The sequence below is a fragment of the Lagopus muta genome, chromosome 11 (genome assembly GCF_023343835.1).
Source record: "Lagopus muta isolate bLagMut1 chromosome 11, bLagMut1 primary, whole genome shotgun sequence".
Lineage (NCBI taxonomy): Eukaryota > Metazoa > Chordata > Aves > Galliformes > Phasianidae > Lagopus > Lagopus muta.
The window spans coordinates 2,758,006-2,779,380 of record NC_064443.1 but is presented as its reverse complement, the minus strand read 5'-3'; the positions used below and the strand labels follow the sequence as shown (position 1 = coordinate 2,779,380).

The following is a 21,375-nucleotide window of genomic DNA, read 5'->3' as shown; positions in this document are numbered from 1 at the left end:
AGACCAACCCCAAGAATTATTACTAAACATGGACACTATCCACAAACAGAGACAGAAGAATCCCAGCAGTTTCAAACAACTATAAAGCAAAAAACACCAAAAACCTATTTGAAGGCCTAAATATTACTCATTCTTCCTCTGTTAAACAAAGGCATTGGTTCAACTATTTTAGCTGGCTTGTGAAATTCAGAGTCCTTCCAGTTGGACTGAAAAATAGCCTATAATCCACACAACAGCTTCAGAGAGATGGGGTCACCCAGACAACATCCTTTGGTGGTGCCCAACACTGCAGTCACAGATCAGCCAGCAGCAGAACACAGAGGGCAGTTGAACACCCCGCTTCCAAGCAAGACAGATCGTCCACCAAGTGACACTTGTGAAGGTGAGCAGAGCACTGCTAAGTGCACGAGGACACAGCACATCCGATGTCCCATTATCCCAGCCACTAAAAACATCCTGTAGTGGAAAAGGACTGGCTCCACAATATGTAAATCTGAACGCATGCTCTGAATTCAAGCTACAAACCTCACCTGTCCAACACCTGGTCCTTAATGGCACAGACACCAAGAACAATCAGCTGGGTTTTCCTGCAGTGGCACAAAATCTTTCCAAAGTAAAAGACAGACAAGGTAACCCTGAGCTCCACAGTCATGAAGAGGAGTGAAGCCCACTGCCCTTACTGATGCTGCCCTTCAGAAAGGTACGTGCCACAACACAGTAACAAACTCATTACATGTTCCTAGATCCAACCAGAGGATCTCACAGACCCCCAGCTGAGGTTAATGTCTTACCAGACCTCCCCCAGAGCCAAGGAGATGGCAGGCACTAACTGAGGGGACCTGGGGTGGGAGAACATCAGGCGTACTCACACACATGCATACAGAAGAACAGAGGGCAGGAAGGACAACTCTGTTCAGTCACAGTTTTAAGCAATTTCAAGCTCTGGGGTGAGACATCACGTTCTGCAAAAGTACAGTAAAGACGTTCCATAGCTAAGGCACAACACTGCACAAACACCCTCTTCAGTGCAGTTTACAAACCCCTCCGTTTGTAGCTCTGTGCTCCCTAGAGGACAGCATGCACTTCTCAGAGCAGCACCTGCATCCTGCTGTACACCCAGCCTTGCACCAGCACAAGAACTCACGCAGCTGCATGACAAACTGCATCAAGACAAACTCCTCTGCTCCACTGGCTCAACTCAGATCAGGCTCCCAGTGCCATTCACTGTGCAAGCCACACAGGCATCCGTGCAAACGCAAGGATGGAGGCAGCAGGACAACACAAATACCTGCTGCTGCAAGGTCAGCTGCTCAAACACAACAACACAAGGCTGCCAGGGCAGGAAGTGGGAACAACGGGGATGCTTCTGTGATGGCTAACTTCAGGTGACAGAGAAACGAGCCCCACGTCACCATGCAATTGAGAGGTGGGGGCACAGAGCTTCGCTCCAACGGACTGCTGAGATCACACCATGATGTGCATGATTCCAATCCAAGCTGTCCTGGATGGGAATACTGGCAACGCTTTGTGACTCACTAGTAGAGCTGAACTCTACTGAAATAAAATGAAGAACAAACACTTCAGATTGTGATGCACACAGCAAGAAAGCTGACTGCCTTAAGCAGCACTGACTCATGCCTTCACTGTGAGCAGCCTGCATGGCTGCCTTCCCATAAAGCCCCACTGTGGCTCCCAGCACTGCAGCCTGCCTGCAGGATCTGCATGGCCAAAGCACAAGGCAGATGGCCACACGGGATCCTGGGGTGGGCCACAGGCAAAGATAAACACTGATCTCAAGGTCGTGGGGACAGAAGTGGGACTTTCCCTTAACGTCCCCAGCACAAGCAGGAGCAAAGCACAAAACTAAAACAACACTGACGCATCAGGAATGAGGATAAGAGCATCTGGCCAGAGGGTGCCTGGTGGCTGCGAGTCTGGCTAGCCCAAAGAGCAGATACAGTTAGCATCCATGTCTTTTCTTGTGATGCCAGAATGAGTGACTCAACTTCTATAAATGAAATCTGAGCCTAAAATGGAACAACATCCCCACGTGCTTTGATTTGAGATAAAACTTCCATTGAACCACAAGCTTGAGGCACATCAGCAGAAGACCTTGAGGATCTCTGCAGCCAGGCATATCCCTCCTGCAGAAACACAACCTGCAAAAACGTTCAGGACGTAACCAGAAATGCTCACATTCAGCCAGCGAGGTACCTTGGAAGCTACCAGCCTTCCTAGCCTGCTCAAGTATGCAGCTTTGAATCCTGAGCCTCCCTATGCACCTTGTCCAGTGCCCCAGCTAATGTGGACACGCTCCCTCACCAAGATGGCTCTACAGATCAAGCCCAGAGGGGTGAACACTATCCTGAAAAATCATAAACAGATATTTTAGAGAAAGCTGCTTGCAGAAAGGCAGCTGAGAAAGAGAATGATGATGGGGATGCAGCAAAGGATACTCTGCTGCCAGATGAGGACAGGAACCACGCGCAGGTGTGGATGGCCCTATGCTCCCTATGCCACAAGCTAATCAAAAGCACTCCAACCAAAATTCTCCCATCTCAACAGCAGGGAAAAGCACTCGTTGCTGAAGTGTGCAAAAGGAAAGGAGCTTCATCAGCTTTAAGACACAGCTTGACTTACAGAAAGGATCACACATAGAATACGACTAAGTTTGCATTGTGAGCCCTTAAGAGTACCCTGTGCTTTTATCTTCTGGAGATCTGAAAGACAACAATCTGCATCCCACTTAGATCCCAGTCATCACAGAGCTCTGGCACTTCAGCCTGTAGCCACAAATTTTCTGCTCTCTTCCTTACTAAGTAGCAGAAGCCAAGCACTTTCAATTCCTCCTGAAGCAAAAAAGGTTGAGCTATGCAGTCTTAACTAAAGCTGGAACGCTCAAACAACCAACAGAACTGCTACCTAGATCTGGGATTAAAGAAGACTGTTCCCCCTGTGGAACTGCAAAGGCATTCTGCTGTCACCTATGCATCAGGCACAGAGTGCATCCAGGGGTGATGAGGTACCTGAATCCCTTGCCAGATCCCAGGCCAAGAGAATTCTTGCTTGCTCACAATGCAACATTACAGTGAAAGCTTCTCTTATTGCATTTTACTTTTTTAAATGACAAACCCTAGCACACAACAAGGCACCAGGAAACATCTGTGACTGTTTGCACCATATGAAGCAGGTGCTGTGCAACACTTTGTGGACATCTGTTACGCAGCTGTCTGCCAGCAAGGGTAACCCAAGTCAGCAGCTCAGACAGCCTCTTCCAGCTTGCACTCCTGCTCAGCTGGATGCTGGAAAAGGTGGCAGCACTGCAATAACATCAGGCTAGGGACAAAGAGGACAGCACAGCACAGGTACAATACGCAGTGATTTAATTCCCTTGCTGCTCTCCTCTCCAGGTTTCTCTTTCTCCACTGCAGAATGCAGCACGTTGGCAGGAGGACACAGGCTGCCTGGGGGTCCCACCAGCCCCTGCCACAGCCATCAGTGCCCAGGGGGGGCTGCAGAAGGCCCAGCCCTGGCTGGGTTCTCTCCCTCGCCCTCTCCAGCAGGCAGCGAGGCACAGGAGCTGAGCTGCTGAATCCTGCTGCACCTCCCTGAAAACACACCCTGCCTCAGTGTAAAGGGCACCTTCCTGCTCCATCCTGAGACGCTGGCTTCAGCCCAAGCCCGAGTTTCCATAGCAGCAGGACCAGAGCAAGTACGTACATTAACAAAAGGTTGCCTTATCAGTACCAGCCCAGGTTTTTTTTCCAAGATTGTGCCTAGGAAAGCAGGGATGTCCAATTCCAGTTTGGTATTTTATGGGTGAGATGAAAATACAGCAAACACTTCCCAGAGAAGAACTCACTGATCGGTGCTTGCAAGGTCAGTCAGCATTCTGTGCATTAATCCCTGGCTTCTAATCACCTCAGCTGCAAAAGGAAAAACATCTTCACTGAATATTGGTCCCTTTTTAAAGTATTCCAATGCAAACGCTGCTGTTCAGCACAGCTCCAGCAGCCAGAAAGGGATTTACTTTCAACTATCACAAACCATAAAGAATCAGCCCTATCCATCAGGAAAAAACAACATTGCTAGAATTCTCACTAGCAAAGGGCTCAGCAGTAAACTTAGCAGCAGGGCAATCAGCAGGAACCACAGTCCCTGCATTCACAGATGGGAGGGAAGGAAACAACAATCATAATCAAACCCAGTGAAGAGGCTTGACCCTAACTTGGAAAGAATCTGCACCTTAACTTCCAGTCTGAAAATGCAAAGGAGGCAGTTCCATGCCCTGTCTCAAAGATCTCTGATCGCTTATCAACTCTTGGAAAGGGCAGATAACTGCAGGACAAGGGAAATGGTTTTAAGTTGAGGGAGGGGAGATTGAGGTTGGATGTTGGGGAAGTTCTTTACTATGAGAGTGGTGAGGTGCTGGAACAGCTGCCCAGAGAGGCTGTGGATGCCCCGTCCATCCCTGGAGGTGTTCAAGGCCAGGTTGGATGGGGCCCTGGGCAGCCTGGGCTGGTATTTAATGTGGAGGTTGGTGATTCATGATCCTTGAGGTCTTTTCCAACCCTGGCCATTCTGTGATTCTGTGATCTTATGTTTAATGTTTTCATTAATGCTGACAGCAATTCAAGCTCTTCAGACCCAGAACATGGCTTCCTCCCCAGGAGTAAAGCTTAAATAAGGCACGCACATCCCTAAGGAGTTCCTAAAGGATCCTCCAGGTAACTCTACCCAGGTGCCTCCCAGGGCAGGAAGACTGTGTTTCTGAATGTCAAACTCAAAGTGCTTTCATGTCATGTACCAAATGCCACAGCTCCCACAGCATCAGAAGGCAAGGCACGAGCAGGTAAAGCCCCACACTGTCCTGCTGAAGGCAGTGAATGAGTCAGCACTGTGGTGCTTGTGCTCAGCAAGAGGAGCAGCAAAGCACTGTTCAGCACAGCAAAGCACTGCTGGCAGAGAAAGGGAAGGCGTGATGTAATGGCAGTGTGCACATCTGCTAAGGATGGGCAGCACTGGGAAGCACTGCTCTGTGCCAGAGGGGCTGCCGAGCCCAACAGCACCCACAGAACTCAAGTGGGTTTCAAGTCTTCGGTTTGTGTCACAGCCAGGGGAAAGGGGAAAGCTGGCACCCTGTAAGACAACTCTTACCTCACCTTCTCTGGGTTAACAACGCCCAGAAGCTTGGGAGCCAGAGCTCCCACTCACACCTCCACACAGCCTCAACAAGTAGGAACAACTGTGCCCCTTGAGGCTGTAACGAGGCTACAGAGAGAATGGGACTGGAACCTCCCAGCTTGCACAACATAAGGAAACTTCCAGCAGAGGCACCAGAATTCAGAGAAGCAAAGCAACAAAATCAGTTTTCAAACTCAAGAGAGTGGTGGACAGGAACTGGAAATAATGTTGATGTAATGCCTGCTACCTGCCCCACACAGAAAGCAAAGCACAGGGGCTAAAGTGAGGATTCTGCAAGAGGAAGAACAGTCACAGCCCTCCTGACTGAGGAGCACACACCCACTTCCAGGCCATAGGTGAGCTGCCAAAGCAGGAGCAGGGAGGATCCGGCCCTCTTCCATCTCATAAGGAACCCCTAGAAGACTGGGGGGGGAGAGGGGGAAGGAAGAGGGGAAATCAAGAGCTATTCAGTAAAAACAAAGCCAAAACAAGATTCATACGCACATACTGTGTAACAATAGCTTTTGTTTTTAGAATATGTAAAAAGGAGAATACACCAAATACGAATTAAAGGGAAAAAAAACCTGGGCGAGCAGCCAGGTCTCCAGATCTCTCACTCTCAAATGGCAGAGTCTGAAAACATGCATTAAAGGCTTGATCTGCACCAGAAAAAGGTGTGTGCTGATACTTGATTCATCCACCACCTTCTCCCTAATTTGGTAAAAACAGGGCCCATTTTGGGGTGGAGACAGCAGCTTGTTTTGGTTGCTCTTTAAAGCGATCCTCCGCAACAAATCGAACTCGGTCCAAATGCCTGGCTTCAAACAAAAAAGTAAGTTCAGACTGCTTCCAGCACTGACTGTGCCAAATCAGTTTCTAATCCTTCTTTCAGTTATTTCTTCAGAGCACAGTTACAGCTGCACCAGCGTGAGCAGCACCCTCCCACTCAGCCCTGCCGTGCTGGTACAACTGCTTGCAGGGAAACAAATGAGGGAGTTGATTGAAGTTAAAAATAAACCAGCATTTTGTTTTGGTTTTAAGGATTACTTTTCAACTGAGGTCAGATCCCCAATCTATTGGGCAGCTGTACAAACAGTTGTATCAGCACAAGGTGCCAGAACTGCTGATAGTTATCCTCACGCCTGAAGCCAACGTTTACATTCCCAGCTCACCTCTGTTTCAGGACTGCTGCAGAACAGGATTACTTGCAAAACTGAACACGTAGGGTATTTTAGTGCTGCATGGATGGTCTATTTAACGAGACAAAATGAGGTCACACTGATGAGCATCCAACAAGTACGGCATGGCTACTGACTTCCCTAGAGCTGCTGCTTGTCCTAAGTTATATGTCATCCTGCAGTCTGCATGCTGAAATATAAAAAGATGACTAACAAAGTCACTGAGGCGAATGAACAGCTTTGGGCCAACTTCTGTAACAGAAGTCTCCCAGAAATTGCATAACTCTCATCTATCTTGGTGATCTTCATTCGAAACAAAAACAACCCAGAACCAAGCCTACGTGACGTGCAGATTCACACCTCTGTGGAGACTGTGATGCTCAAGGAGCAGAGTCTATCTACAGCATGTGTGACTTTAAAACTGCAGCTGTGTTGGTTTCTTTTGTATTTCCACGTTAAAACCAAAGACAGAAAACCAAAATAAGCACCAAGCAACAATGAAATGCTAGCATGTTTTAGAAATGACCATGGGAGACACACTGATGGTTCTTTTCCCAAATTACCAGCCCAAGTGAAACAAAACCAAGTGAAAATGCTTCCTCTTTGATGACTGCTTGGCAGCCTGCTGGGAAGGCCGTGGTTCTCTGCTTTCAGCTGGTGGCAGGACCCACACCAGGAGTATGCTGTTATATAAGACTTCTCATTGAAAACAAGACACCAAAGACTGAATGACTATTAAGACCTGACTTTAGGAACTGGGCATGTTAATGAAACAGCTCCAGGAAACTCACGTTTCAACAGTCTCTGTTGTGTTTTGCTCTAGAAGAGATGAATCAGTCTCCAGAGGAAGGTGTCAAACCGATCCACGAGGACACAAAATTAACAAACCTGGTATTTGGCAAATGCTACATTTGGTTCCTCAGCGTGGATCTCAGGGCGTAGCTTCACAACAGCTTAAGTAAATCCAAGTCAGCACTCTTCAACCCCATCCTCGCTCCTGTGTCAGCACTGGCACTCACCTGATCCTGCTCAGAAACTACTCTGGCAAGAAAGTTCAGCCCAGGAAGAAAACTGCTTTTGCCAGTGTGGCTTCCTGCACTGCTTTAGTGCCACTGAAAGGAAAGGGAAGAACCATCCAGCATAGGAAGGACACACAGAGGAGAAGCAGAGCCAACTGGATTCAGCTTCAACTGCCCTGCAACCACGTGTGCAGTGAAATCTCACCATGACTTTTTGCTGCCAATAGAAACATCAGTCAGCACTTGCAACTCTCTGCTGTCGTTTCTTTTACACCTGCACCAGCATTCCTGCAGACAGGGCCTCAGCAGATCCATAAACCAGTGGTTCAACAGACATGCCAGTGACAAAAGGAGCAAACAGGAAGCTGGCAAGGAAGGGAAGAAAGGCTAACGCTCAGTTTCAAGCAGCTGTCAAGTTCTGCTCTTATTCACCACCGACAAGAATTCACAGCAGGACTATGTAGCAGTGATATAAAAGCAAACTTTAGTCAAAAAGATTTAAATTGTATGTAAGAAATGCACGAAGCTTTAATTCTTCATGCTTTAAGTTCCCACAGCACATCGTTGATGCTCCCAACATTCTACCTCCTCAAAAATAAACCCAATTTATTTGTTGCCAGCATTATTTTCAGAGCAAGAGGGCTACTAAAACACACACAAGGTGAGAGCAAGGAACAGCCATCTGCGATTAACTAGGGCATGACAAACAGCAGCAGTGTGCACAAGCAGCACTGGGGAGGAAAGCCAGGAAAAACAGCAACAACATTACACAAACAACATTGATTCCTGAACAACAAAGAATTCTTAGAGACTGCAGCCCGGCTTACATCCAGTGCTCTCTTTACCTTGGTTCAACTGTTAGCAGAGTCACTTCAGAAAACCCACCGCTTCCGTGCAGCCACGGTTTTTGGAAGCAAGAGCTGATCCTTCTAAAGGGATTTCAGATCACTGCAACAGTTATTGCAGCTCCACAGCTACATGTACCGCTCGTCAGCACTGCTGTACTCTGCACCTTAAGGTCAGTGACATCGCAGGGCCCTCTCAGAAGGGCTGCTCATTCACAGTGTAGGTCTCATGACCTTACCTACACCACTTCCACATGATCAACATCCGTTCCAGTCAGCTCTTGGCACTGCTCGTAACACCTGCCTGTGGTCAAAGCTCTGATCAAACAGGGGATTCCTGTAAGACCTGGTTTTACCTCAGAGGTACTGCAGATGCAGTTTCTGTACGTCACCTCGCTGCCATACAGAGGTCAGATACTCCAGGCCACCTCCACACAGTTCACTCCACCAAAACCAGCACTTACAGCTGTGGCTCCTGTGAATAAGCATCCAACACTGGACAGCTTTGCACAAGAAAGGTCTATTCAAAGAGAAAAACAGCACATTCATGACTAAACATGAACCTCTCCAGCTCAGTAAATCACCACAATATCATAAATCAGAATTGGAAGTTTATCTTGAATTCCTGACTGTTGACACTTAAATATCAAACACTGCAAGTATTTCTCTTTAAATACCAACTAATTAAAACGTGAGGAAAACTGCATTTAGACACCTTCATTTCCAACACCAAGACATCCCCGTGGCAAAATGAGACTAAGCTAAAGCTGCAGTGAAGCTGCACGTAGTTAAGCAGAAGCACGAGGCTGCATTTAGATCAGTGGTGCTACCCTATTTACTACTATCTTACAGAGTGGGGCTGTGTAACACAGTCACATACAACCATCTGCCCACATGCACACAGTTGTCTTCTTGCTGATGGCCTCTGCTTGTGCAAACCTGAGGAACCAGGAGACTGTATAGATGTCAAAGTCTCCTGCAGGACTCACCTACACCTATTTTCCAGTGCTGCTAGATGGAGCATGGAGCACTGGGAGAAACTGATCACCAAGAGCTCTGCACAAGGACTGTTTCTCACCCTGCAAAAGCTGAGTTCTCAAAGCCTCTTTGATTCCCAACTCTTTTAAGAGGATGATGATTCCTATCCTTGGGGACCTCTGCTCAGCTACAGGCCCACAGCTTTACACATTAATACTGTGTCTCATCTCTTCGTTCTTATCAGCAGGGAGATTTTAGAAGAATTTAAGACCGTTGCTTAAAGAGCAGGACTTCAAATAGAACCTCTAATGCCAGCAGGAAAAGCTACAAATGAGCGCCTGGTGGGGACTAGGCTGCAGGTCTACTCAGTGCTTAAACACTAATTCAGCTCATCTGCACACGCAGACTGCAGACTACCCTTCAAAGCAGGTATCTTAATCAAGGAGCAATTAAAAGCTTCAGATGATTTTACGCAAAAAAAATTAGGGCAAGACAAGTGAACTTGGTTCAGAGCTGCCCACAGCTCACACACAGGCTGCACCAAACCAAGAACATCCCCACATGCAATAAGTTGAGGCACCGGGCAGCAGCTCACTGTGAGAAACACATCGGTGCCCCAAATGCAAATCCAAAGGGTAGAATGAAGCAAAAAAAAACAATCCCATAAATCTTTGGTTTTCATTGAGATCAGGAACAAACAATTTCAGGACAATTTTTGTCCCCCCTTATTCCAGGTTTGTTTTGCACCTTCCAACAAAGGACCGTCTGGACATTTCTGAATGGAGCCTGTGAAGCAAGTCCTAGGCAACAGTAATCAGTGAACCATTTCATTTGCCATTTAACTGTGTGCAGACTTGAAGCACTCCATGCTGCACTACAGGTGAAGATTCACAGCTTCCCCTTGACAATATAATCCAAGTTAAAATGTATTATAAATACTGTAGTTACAAAGGCTGCAAGGGGAGTTTTCATGAAGGAAAACCCCAACAGGTCAGAGCGTGCTGACTGCAAGGATACAGCATCTCTGGGAATGGAGATTTAAAATGAGATTAGACACAAGGGATAATCCCAACAGCCCATTCTGACCTGGGACAAATGTTCAAAACGTGCTCTGTTATAAAAGTAGCACGTAACCAACACAGCAGAAGAGCTTCTCAGATGCATCTCAAGGAGCACTCTGTGGTTTGGGCTGTTTTAGAGATTAAGGGGAGAGTGAACTGTTTGAACCAGTAACTGTATGCAGAAGCTACAATGTTAACCACAGGAGCACAAAAGCCACAAAGAAACAAACCTCAAATAATTATTACGAAAGTTATAAATGTAGCAGAGCTTAAACGACACTCCTTCAGTAGTTTAAATAGTTTAAAACAAAAAAAGTCACTTGCTGCAGGTAATTGATTTCCACAGCAAGATCCACAACTGGGACAAGACAGAACTTCTAATGGCTATTTTTAATTCTGCAGTGACAAAAAAGCCTCCATACAAACGTTATGCAAGACCATTAAGCTCTCTGCTCAGAACTGGCACCTTCATTCAGCGCACTTCACGTTCGATAGCATCACCCGAATCCTTAATGCCCAAATGCAGCACCAGCTGCAACAAGGCTATTGCTATGAACAGCAATAATGGGGAACAACCCAAAGCAAGCATCACACACTGAGTTTATGCATTATAGTTCCTCAGACACAAGCAGATACATGAAGAGAAATCAAAGCACACAGACAATCTAGACCGACAAGCTACTATGCTGCATGGTGTGTGAAACCCAAAGAGGCTGTAACCAAAGATGAAATAACTTGACATTTTGAGCCATTGCTCTTCTTCTTTATAATACTGGCCTCCCAGTATTCCATATACACCCTCCATGCTTAAGCCAGGCACGACAAGCATGTCCAGAGCTGAGTACTGTACAGATCTGCAGCTCACATACACACAGATGACCAAGTGAAGAACAATACAAGGTAATCTTGAAGAACATCCATGTCAACCTCTCCAAATATATCACAGAAAGATAGATTAATCTGTGACGATGAGCAGTGAGACTGACGAATTTCAGCCAAGCAACCTCCTATACAGTGCCATCCATTCAACCTCATCACATCGTGGCAAAAACACAACGCTCAAGAGGAAAAGAGATTCCTCTCAGGAACTACTGTCCTCCCGTGTAGAAGTTCTCTGTGAATTACTACTTCATCCTCCTCTGATTCCATTCGCTCCTTGCAGCATTGCTCAGGGTGCCTACAGTTGTACTCCATCCAGACTGTAATGCTCCAACCCGCATTCAAGAATACTGTGGGAGATGATATCAAAACACTTGGTACAAGTTGAGCTAAATGGCCTCTACTGCTCTTCCTCATCCACAAATACAGATTATGCATCACAGAAGACAACCAGGTATTCCTTACCCATGGTAAATCCATACTGACTGTTCCTTCACAAGCCCAGAAAGGTGCTAAAAAGAACTGCCCCACGACTGCTCCTGGGACCAAAGTGAGGCTGACCTGTAGTTGTCTGGATGATTCTTTGGGTCTATGCTGAAGACCAGTCCAACATGGGCCACTGTTCAGTAACCAGAGCCCTCCTTGCACCACCACAACATCCAAAGATGGCTACAACATGGCCAGCTCCATGGCCTTGGGTGCAGACCACCAGGTCCCACGGATGTACATGGGTCAAGTTCTCTTAAACAATCTCTAACCCTGTTTCCAGGTGCCTCTGGTTGTCATCCCCTCTTTGAAACTTAACTTCCAAACACAGAGGCCCAGGAGACCTTACCACTGAAGACTGAGCAAAAAAACAACATAAAAATCACTCATTCATTAACACATTCAGCAGAGTTCACTTTTCCTTCTTAAGTCCTTTATTGCTAATGGATAAAGCTACCTCATATTATCAGGAACACTGTAATAAACACTGTCCTGAGAAAAAGTAGCTGCTTCCACAATTCAAAGACAGAAACGCAGACTAACATAGCTGAGTTTATTCTGTCTGCATTCCAGGTTGTCACAGAAACCACAGGTCTCTTTGCAGGATGTAAAACCAGCTCACTGGAGAGGTGCATGACCCCATTTTTAATGTATTTGGCCAAAAAAAGAAAAGCCTCTCTCCCACTGCTGGCAAGGCTGAGTGAATTTAGCACAGGGAAGCCAACTGTTCAAAGAGCAAGCATAGGTCCTCCTGGAAAAGAACTTCAGTTTCATGGACAAGATTTTCCTGAGCTTTAAGTAGAAAGAATCTGGAATAAAGAACTCAGATTGTTACCCAGAGGAGATGCCAAGACTGCTCTAGGTACAGACAGAAAGAGGCTTTCTGGTGCCTCCATACTCCCATGGTCTTCACATGCACAATATCTCAGCATATCAGACATGAAGCAGCGATGAGAGAGAACTCTAAGCTGCTCTAAAGCTGTTCTAAAGCTCCCCAAGAGAAAGGAGAACCAAGGAACAAACTGCTGGCAGCCCAGCTAGCTGCTGCAGGCTCCTCACCATGCCACAGCAACAGCAGTGCCTGCTCTGCCTGGAAGCATAGCATAAACACAAGTACATTTAGCAGACTCCAGTCTCCCCTGCCCCCTTCTGGGAACAAGGTGGATTTGAAACCTTTCAGTATCTGTTTTCAATAATGAAAGTGTTTACGTGGGCAAACAACCAAAAGCAAACCAGAATGAGCCTCAAGCAGGATTCTCTTCAGTAAGAATATGGATATAATTAAAGCACATCACCTTCAGCAACACAGACAAGCTCGGGCTGGGTTTTCTTTCTCCACACACTGAAGCCACTAACAAACTCGTGCCTGCCAGAAGGCAGTCTGACAATCTGCTGCTGCTCCACAGTTATGACCAGGCCAGCTCACTCCTTGGGTCACGATGCAGATATGCAGTGCAGGCTCCTCGTCCTTCACCCCACTATCTCCACCACCTTCCCAAAATAAAAGGCAAGACAGCAACGACAACAGAACTTGCATGATGTGCATTAACTCCTCCTAAGCCTCCTCTACTGGCTCCGGAAATTACACTCTCTTAATCTGCTGAGCGAGACCTGACTTAAGCAAAAATCCCTTTGCAACAACTTGCCAACCCCGTGTATTTATCTCAAGATCTTAAATGCAAAAGACAAACAGAACTCATGAGGACTGGTGGAAAGAAAAAACAAAACACCACCACCTGCCTCTTCCTCACACTGCTAGCAATGGAAACATGCTAGTTTATCTGTATATTTTTGCATTTCGTTGCATTATGAGTTTTTGTTTCTTCTTCACCTCTATAGCACAGTACTGCTGCCCAGAAAACTGACCCAGCTAACCAAGCACTTTTCCTTTGCCTCTGCTTTACATGTAGGCTCCTGAAGAGGAAGGACAAGCAAACACATGCCCCCAGCATGAAGAGGGGAAAGGACTTCCCAAAGCAGCAGAGCAGTTACCATTAAGCCAACCAATTCAGGATTTGTAAAGAGAAACTTTTCTCATTTTGAAGAGACAGACCCTGCAGCAAACATCCAAGCACTCTGCCCAGTGAGCACACTGAGAACAGCTACGTGCTCTTTGCTCTCCTTGCCCTTTGCAAACTCAGCTGCCGAGGAGCAGGCGCAGGCTCCAGGACTCAGGAAGCAGCATGAATGTTTTGTTTCCTAGGAATTAGGACACCATCTAGATTTAAATCTATCAAGCCTGAGAGTTAAGCATCAAAGCAAAACAGCAGCAAGCAATGAAGAATCATCACATGCAAGCTAATCTCCTCTTTAGCGCCCTTCAGAATCCACATTTAATTTGGCTTGCTTCAAACTCGCTGTAAAGTAACTTCACAATTACTGTGATGTGCTGTGGGCTGTGACACTGCTCTGATCCATCTCCTCAGATCTATACACTGCTCTGCTCCTGAGCTGTTTAAGAATTAATTTCAGAAATGAACATCATTAGATAAAGGGGCTCCCAGCCAGTTCTTAAAGGAACTACAGGACCTCTGACTTCAGGAAATCCGCAGCGATGCCCATCCAGGACACTCTTTCTAAAAATAAAGAGGGCTAACCCAAGATCCAAACAAGCAAACACAGCAGTACTGCTCCCCTCCTCTCACTTCTGTCCAGAAACAAACGTGCTTAGCCACAATGCAACCTTACCTCTGCCTCCTGCCACCCCTACACCACATCACAGTAACGTTCTGACCCGACAAACTCCGGCCAAAACTAAAGAACATATACAAGTAGCAGGCTTGAGCAAAACCAGATGAATACTGTGACTTGAATGCATTGTCTGAATAAGCTCCACCTATCCCTGCAGGATAAGAAAGGCAGAACAGTAAGCTTCACAGCCTCGTGCCACCTGCAATTTCACTACCCACGAGGGCTCTCATCTGACAGACCCAGGCAGATACACAGACAAATTTTTGCTGCCAGTTGAGCTCGAGTGTGAAAAGGCAGGGAGGTGACTGGCGTTGGAATCTTCTCTTTCTTTGTCTTACCATGAAGGCAAAGCTGAACAAATACTTTGTTTCAGCTGTAAGCTCCCCTGGCTAGAAAAAGACAGCATTTTATTTGGCAGGCCCTTGATTGCATCACGGGGTCTTATCACACAGCCCAGCTGTTGTCTGATCACTGGGAAAGCAAAGAGAAATACAAAAAGCCTTACACCTTCCCACTGTAGTTAACAGGTCACGAGTGCCCAGCTGTCACCTGGATGAAGCAAGATGCTACAAAAGAAAAGCAGGGAGAGGTTACTGGTGTTGGTGCTTCACTGAAGGCTTCAGCACCCTCAGCCAAGCCACTCAGCACTGGCACGCTTCAGCCAGCTGCATGTCAAGAAGGAACAGCAGAGCAGTCAAGTAAACTCGATGAACTCTGGAGGTCCCTTCCAACCCCTACAATTCTGTGATAAACTGCTGAAAAGACTGCAGTTTGGAGATCCTTTTATTTCTAGCAATCCTTTGCATTCCAGTTCAACTTAGTCTTACTTGATATTTAACTTTTCATGATTGCTGGAATGTTTTGCCCCAGTCCATGAACTACTGAACAGAGATTGCTAATACCAACTAAAATTAGGGCAGTGCTTGCACATGAAAGCAGTGCTGCGTTTCATGCTTTCACAGAGAGCAGTGCTGCGTTTGGCCAAAGAATCAAATGCTTTAGCTACTTTTCTGCTCAAAATGGCAGAAACAGAAGAGGACCATCTAGAAGCACGTCAGCTCCACGGGAAGATTTACGAGCACAAAAGCAATACTAACCAAACAAATTCACTTTGTTCTGCTACACAGTCCTGTGCCAAAAGAAAAGGAGCAGCTGTTATGTAGCAGTTCCTCCTGCTAACGTAGCTACAAGGCACTAACACGAAACCAAACCCAGGGGTCTGTTAAGCAGCAGAGAGGCAGAGAAATGCAACGCAGCCAAACGTGCTGTGCTCCACAGCCCAACACCAACCAGTGCCCAGGACGTGGCTTCACTTATCACCTGAGAAAAGGGAACTGCAGGATGCTCTACTGTGCTGAGTGGACAGTTGTTGTGAAATAAATACGAGGTCTGTGGGGAGAGGTAAAAGCTTTTTATGAGACCAACTGAGAGATGGCTGCTGCTGTGCCCCCTTCCTCTCCCTTTTTTTAAATTGCTGATGAAAAAATGGATTAAACTGGATAAGGTGAATATTGGGGCTCTGTTTTTCTAATACTTATTTCCTTCAGCCCACATGCTGCTCTCAGCAGTGAAAAAAGCCCTCATACCACTGCTTCCCCTCTCAGCACCCAAAGCAAAACAAGCTTTACTTCAAAAGCCTGGCTCTTCATTGCAACTGTATCTACATTAAGGGATCCCAGCAGCAGAACCGCACCAGACAAGGGTGAACCTGCTGATGAATGCAGCTGTCCCAGTCTGTAGTAGAAATGACCTTATAGGCACGTCCACAGGGATTTAAAGCCACATAATCACACTGTAAATCCACACCCCTTACTTGTTATCATTTCATTTTCCTAAGCAGATGACCCTTAAGGGTCACAAGAAAAGTCGAGCTACAGCTTCTGAACGTGAGATCTGTTCATTCTAACGCCTTCCATGTAGAAGCACTAAAAGCCTGCATGTTATCTTGTGTGATGAACCCACCTACAAAAAGCAGAAGGAAAGAAAAGTCTGAGCACCTTTCTTGTTAGATCCAGCTCAGCACTAGGGAAAAAAAAAATCTGGTTGTATTCTGATTGAATTCTTCTTGTCCTTACTGCATGCAAGGAAACAGTGCCAGGAAACACGGGGATTAAAGTGCAATATTTCACTTTTCAAGTCAGGGCATAAAAATAAGGCAAAAATCCTGTCACAGCAAACGTTTTAGACAAAAGTCAGGCATTACAGCTGGTGCTTAATGTCAGTAAAGTATATATAAGATCTGAGGGCGCCTAAAGCTAAGGCAGCAGATTTAATCTGACACTGCCTACAAGGCTAAAGAGAACTTCATACAAGGATACTCTCACTTTCCTAGTGATGATTCTAAAAATCCAGTGTGGCAAAGCATACAGAAGATCCTCAGGGAAGGGGTTTCGATAGGGGCCTTCTGCTGTCATCTGCAAGATGCTCAGATTGAAAACCTGGCAGCTGTCAGAGTACCTCCAGAGCTGCTCTGTGGCCTGCAGAGTGCTTTGGAAGGTGAAGGGCAATGAATGAGCAGACAGCCCCAGCCACCTGTGTGACAACAAAAGGCAATCCGAATCCGAGGGCGCTTTCTCAGAGGATACACAAGTTGCACAGCTAGTCACAGCTCCAAGCTTGGCGAGATGCTATGCATTCTGAAGGGCAAAAAACAAAACTTGGCATGTGAAACATCTGCAATACCATAGCAGTGTCATCCTTTGGTGCTCTCTTCCCAGTGATCCGGAGAAACAAGGGTGGTGCAGAAAGAAAAATAGCCAAGGGTATAAAGGTGCTCTTGGATGCCAGAACAACAATCACTGAACACAATTCCTTCGTCTGTATTTTTAAGCTCTTCCTAAATAGAAGAGCCCTGTAATGCTTCAGATCTTTGTTACTTCTCTCCTTACACCATATGCTGAGACTGGACAGCAGGTGTGTCAGAATACCCCAGCACAGCAGCCAGTTCAATTCTGAAGGCCTGGAACACAAAATCCTTTCTTTTCAGAATAAGTAAAGACTCAGGTAAACAAAGCCTACATTTAACCTCCCGTTCACTGCAGCAGCTGGAAACAAGTTCTTACAGACACCCCCCAGGTCACAAATTTCCAGTACCTTATCTAGATGTTAAGCTGCTCAGCAGAGCTCAAAGCTCTTTCCAGCAGGCTTTGCAGAATACCAGTTAGAACTGAGGCCACCATCTAAGTAACAGAGTTCTGAAGCCAAAAGAGAATTCGTTTGTTACAGCTGAGCTCCTGTCAGACAGCATCTATTAAAGCAAAATACCTGTACACATACACGTAGGTCACCCCAAAAGCAGCATCTCCTATTTATTTCCACAGGAACTACAACAGAAGAAAAGATTACATATGGAACCTGCTTGGCTTTGGGGGGGAGGGAGGATGAACTCCAGAGCTCCCTTCCAGCCCCTGTAATTCTGTGACAGCTGTGATTAACAGCACAGTAACATGAATACAGTCTAACTTAACTAGAAGAATAATTAACAGATTAGTTTTCTGCAGGAAAAACAGCAGTACAGGAAACATCACTTTACACAGTGCCTGGAAAATAAAGAGTAAAAGCTGTTCCAATTTTGCAGGGTACAAAACAGTGCTATTTATCAGACAGGCTAAAGCAGTTAGTGGTTTTCTCAGTTCTATACAGGATGTTTGAAATGTGCCTGATAATGCTTATTGATTCAGGTTTAGCTATGAATTTTAGTAAGTGTATTTGGGTCAGTGTTCATGGTAAGAACTGCAGAAAAAGAAATTAGACTTGAATTACACGAAGCAGCTTTATGCCCAAAGAAAATGTCACTTTTACAGCTCGAGAAAAAGCATCAGACTCAGCCCAAACAGGAAACAAAGCAAAACATCCCAACGTCCCCAAAAGTAAGAACACTTGAAGACAGTCACATTTCATCTCGGCAAAACCTGCATGTTTGTGATTAGCCTGGAGTGGAGTTTACACACAAATCACAGTCTGGAAAAGTGAAGTATTCCTTCTGTTAAGAAAGGAGCACTGGGAGGGCTTTCCAAAGCTCCAGGCCTTTGCTAGTTTTGCTACAACCCACAGTGCTACAACACAAGGGAGCAGTTACACTTCACACTCTGCAATACCTTCAGTGTCTTCATCCTAGCTGTTCTTTGGTTGTTTCTCCACACAGGACCATGCAATCCCCCAGGCCTCGCTCCCAAATCCTTCCTGCTTTAAATAACTCACTGACATCTGCAGACACTGCTGTGCTGATTCTGGTGCTCGAAGCTGCTTATCCCTGTCGTTAGCTGTAATGAGATCACAGCCGTCTCCCCACACACGCTCAAGCAGCTTGGGCAGTTCAGTCAAAGGATGCAGAACAAGCAGCCCTTACCCTGTCTTAGTGCCCTTCCAGTATTGCTAAATTCACTTTGTGAAATGCTTGAAAACACTTTGATACCAACAGGTAATCTGAATTCAAGTTGATGTGCTGTTTTTAAGTGGACAGCTTTAGGAAGGAGGAAATACAACTCACTATACAATACAAGGGGGAAAAAGAGCAACGTCACAGCAGAATGTAAGAGCTACACAACTGCTAGTCTTTAAATAAGCACCACATCTGCTGCAAGACAGCAGTGACAGACACAGGAGCATCTGCAGCACAGCCACCGTAACACTCCTCTCCCTCTCCCAAGAAGGCAGTTGTGGAGTTTGGCATCCTTGGTTGCACTTCAAAGCAGCAAACACCACAAGTTGCACAGCCCTGAGACCTCCTCACCAAAGAAGAGATCTGTGCAACACAACCACTACCAAAAATGGGGCCTCCTGAGGTCAGTCAAGCCTGGTGGTAAACAGATACTTATAACACAGGTAGTGCTACTGAGTCGTATCTTCGTTAATAAAGAACTGGTGGAAGACAGCAGGTATGCCAGAGCCTCTTCTGAATTCAGAAGAGCACAAAGTAGCCTCGCAGCATGGAAGACCAACACACCAAGCTATTGTACTCCAAACTCAAAACAGGAAGAAGGTAGGGAAAAAAAAAAAACAAAAAAAAAAAAAAGACAATAATCAAATCCTGAAATCAGTATTAAGGTAACACAGCTGCATTCAGCCGCCAAAACAGCCAGAGTTGCTAATGCATCACAGATTCAGCTTCCAAAACCTGGCAGCTTAGTTCTTATCATAAAGAATTGTGTCATTTAATTGATTACAAGTTAATAAATAGTGAGCCTTTCATTCCCAGTTAGTGCTTTTATGGGGATTCCTGTAGTTTCCTCTGAAAATAAGAGCATCCTTCCCAGAAACAATATCTACACATACCATAAGGATACAATGACAACACGAGAAGTATAAAAGCAAGCAACTGATTTTTCTTTGCATGATATTTAATGCGGCTGCATTTGTGTTCAGGGCAAAACAGAAAAGTTACCTTAGAGATGTTACCCAAACTCTCTGTGTTGAACAGTCACCGGGACGTGGAGCCAACCTCCTGCAACCAAGAGGGCGCGGGGTGCCAGAAGCGAGTCAGCCTGCAAAACGTTGTATGGAAACAAGTTAACGAGGAGCAGCTCAGCCTTTGTTTAGATCTTCACCTGCTTCATCAATCCACAACGATTGAGATCACACCCTCCTTCAAGGCCGGGACCTGAATTCAAAGTGAGCTCCTTTCAGGACACAAATACTCTCATGTACCGATCAGGGCTCTGACAGCTGCTCTTCATTAATTTATAGGGACTGCTGCCCCCCAGATGACTCCTCCAGCCATCAGCTGATCGTTACCAACCAGCAGGTGAAGCAAAAGAGAGCGCACGCCCGCTCTTCATCTGGCCTGGTTCACAACACAGCGCTCCAATGGATATTAACCAAGAAAAATTATGTATTAAATGGTGGCAGCTGACCAGGAACTGCTGCAGCCCCTAATACCAGGGAGGTAACTTGTGGCAAAGCAGCAAGACAGCTGGTGGAGGAGATAACCTTTCCAACTACAAAAGCTAAATCAGACACAGCTTATCTGTCAGAGCTCTGAACCATGCTTAGTAACATCCCGTCAGGACAGGCAAATTATATTCCAACTTTCTTTGCTGCGTTTATCAGATTTGGTTGGCCCTGATCTTCTATTAATACAATTATGGCAGTTACACCCATGCTGCCTTTAAACAGAACCAACTGCAGTCGTGCTAACGGTACTGTGCATATCGTGATACGGAGGCACCTTCTGATAGAGAACCTTATCTCCTTGTTCTGGAATAAGTGCTGGAACAGCTGTCCAGAGGGGCTGTGGATGCTCTGCTCCTGGAGGCGTTCAAGGCCAGGCTGGATGGAGCCCTGGGCAGCCTGGTCTGGTATTAGCTATGGAGGTTGGTGGCCCTGCATGTGGGGTTGGAGCTTGATGACGCTTGGGGTCCCTTCCAACTCAAGCCATTCTGTGATTCTCCCACGAGAATGGGATAACATCATTCCTTGTAAGTGAAACTGACCATATACTGACAAGGGTTATGCAAAACAACAGCTTAAGCATGCAAAATAACAGTTTAAGCTTAGCATGCTTGTTTCACACAGTTATTGCCACTCAGAATACATATAGAAAATAAAAAGGCAAATAACTTGCTCCCAGGTACTACCTGCACCTGAAAGGAACTACATAGGAAGCACAAGCACCCCAACAAGACAATTAGGAGAACTGCGTCCATTAGAAAGTGCATCTACTAAACCAGCATGCTGGGAAAGCCAAAAATAACAGCTGCTGCCACATCAGAACAGCTAAAGCACTGTGTACAGGCAATGCCTGCAAAACAGAAACTAAGCAGCCATGCAGACACTTCCTCTTCCTCCCCCACCACCCTTATGACAGCAGCAACAAACCTGAGATTAAACACTTGCCAGCATCCTGCTCTGCATTCCTGTCACACCAGGAATACAAAAAGGAGACTGCCAGCTACTGCTATTCGCATCTGAAGGGTCCCTTCAGTTTACAAGTCATGTAAATAGTCAACCTGATTCTTGCAGAGGTTTCTGTCACATTTTCTTTGTTCTTTTCACTCCTTCCTCCAGCTCACCCATCTCAGTTCTCAGGAGGGAACTCCTTGCATTTCGTAGCCCA

The 21,375-nt window shown here is 46.0% G+C and overlaps 1 protein-coding gene across 5 annotated transcripts in view; it reads right to left on the bottom strand.

The window, feature by feature from the left end:
• The window catches only part of IP6K1 (inositol hexakisphosphate kinase 1), a 35,604-nt gene that overhangs the window by 11,204 nt on the left and 3,025 nt on the right, over window positions 1-21,375 (bottom strand). For 3 of the 5 annotated variants that reach the window (XM_048956954.1, XM_048956957.1, XM_048956953.1), the window contains one exon: window positions 19,705-19,804. The gene's annotated coding sequence lies outside the window, so the exon portion shown is untranslated. Of the gene's footprint in view, window positions 1-8,465; window positions 8,531-8,618; window positions 8,747-19,704; window positions 19,805-21,375 lie in introns of all 5 variants that reach the window. The other 2 variants (XM_048956955.1, XM_048956956.1) reach the window with 2 other exon arrangements.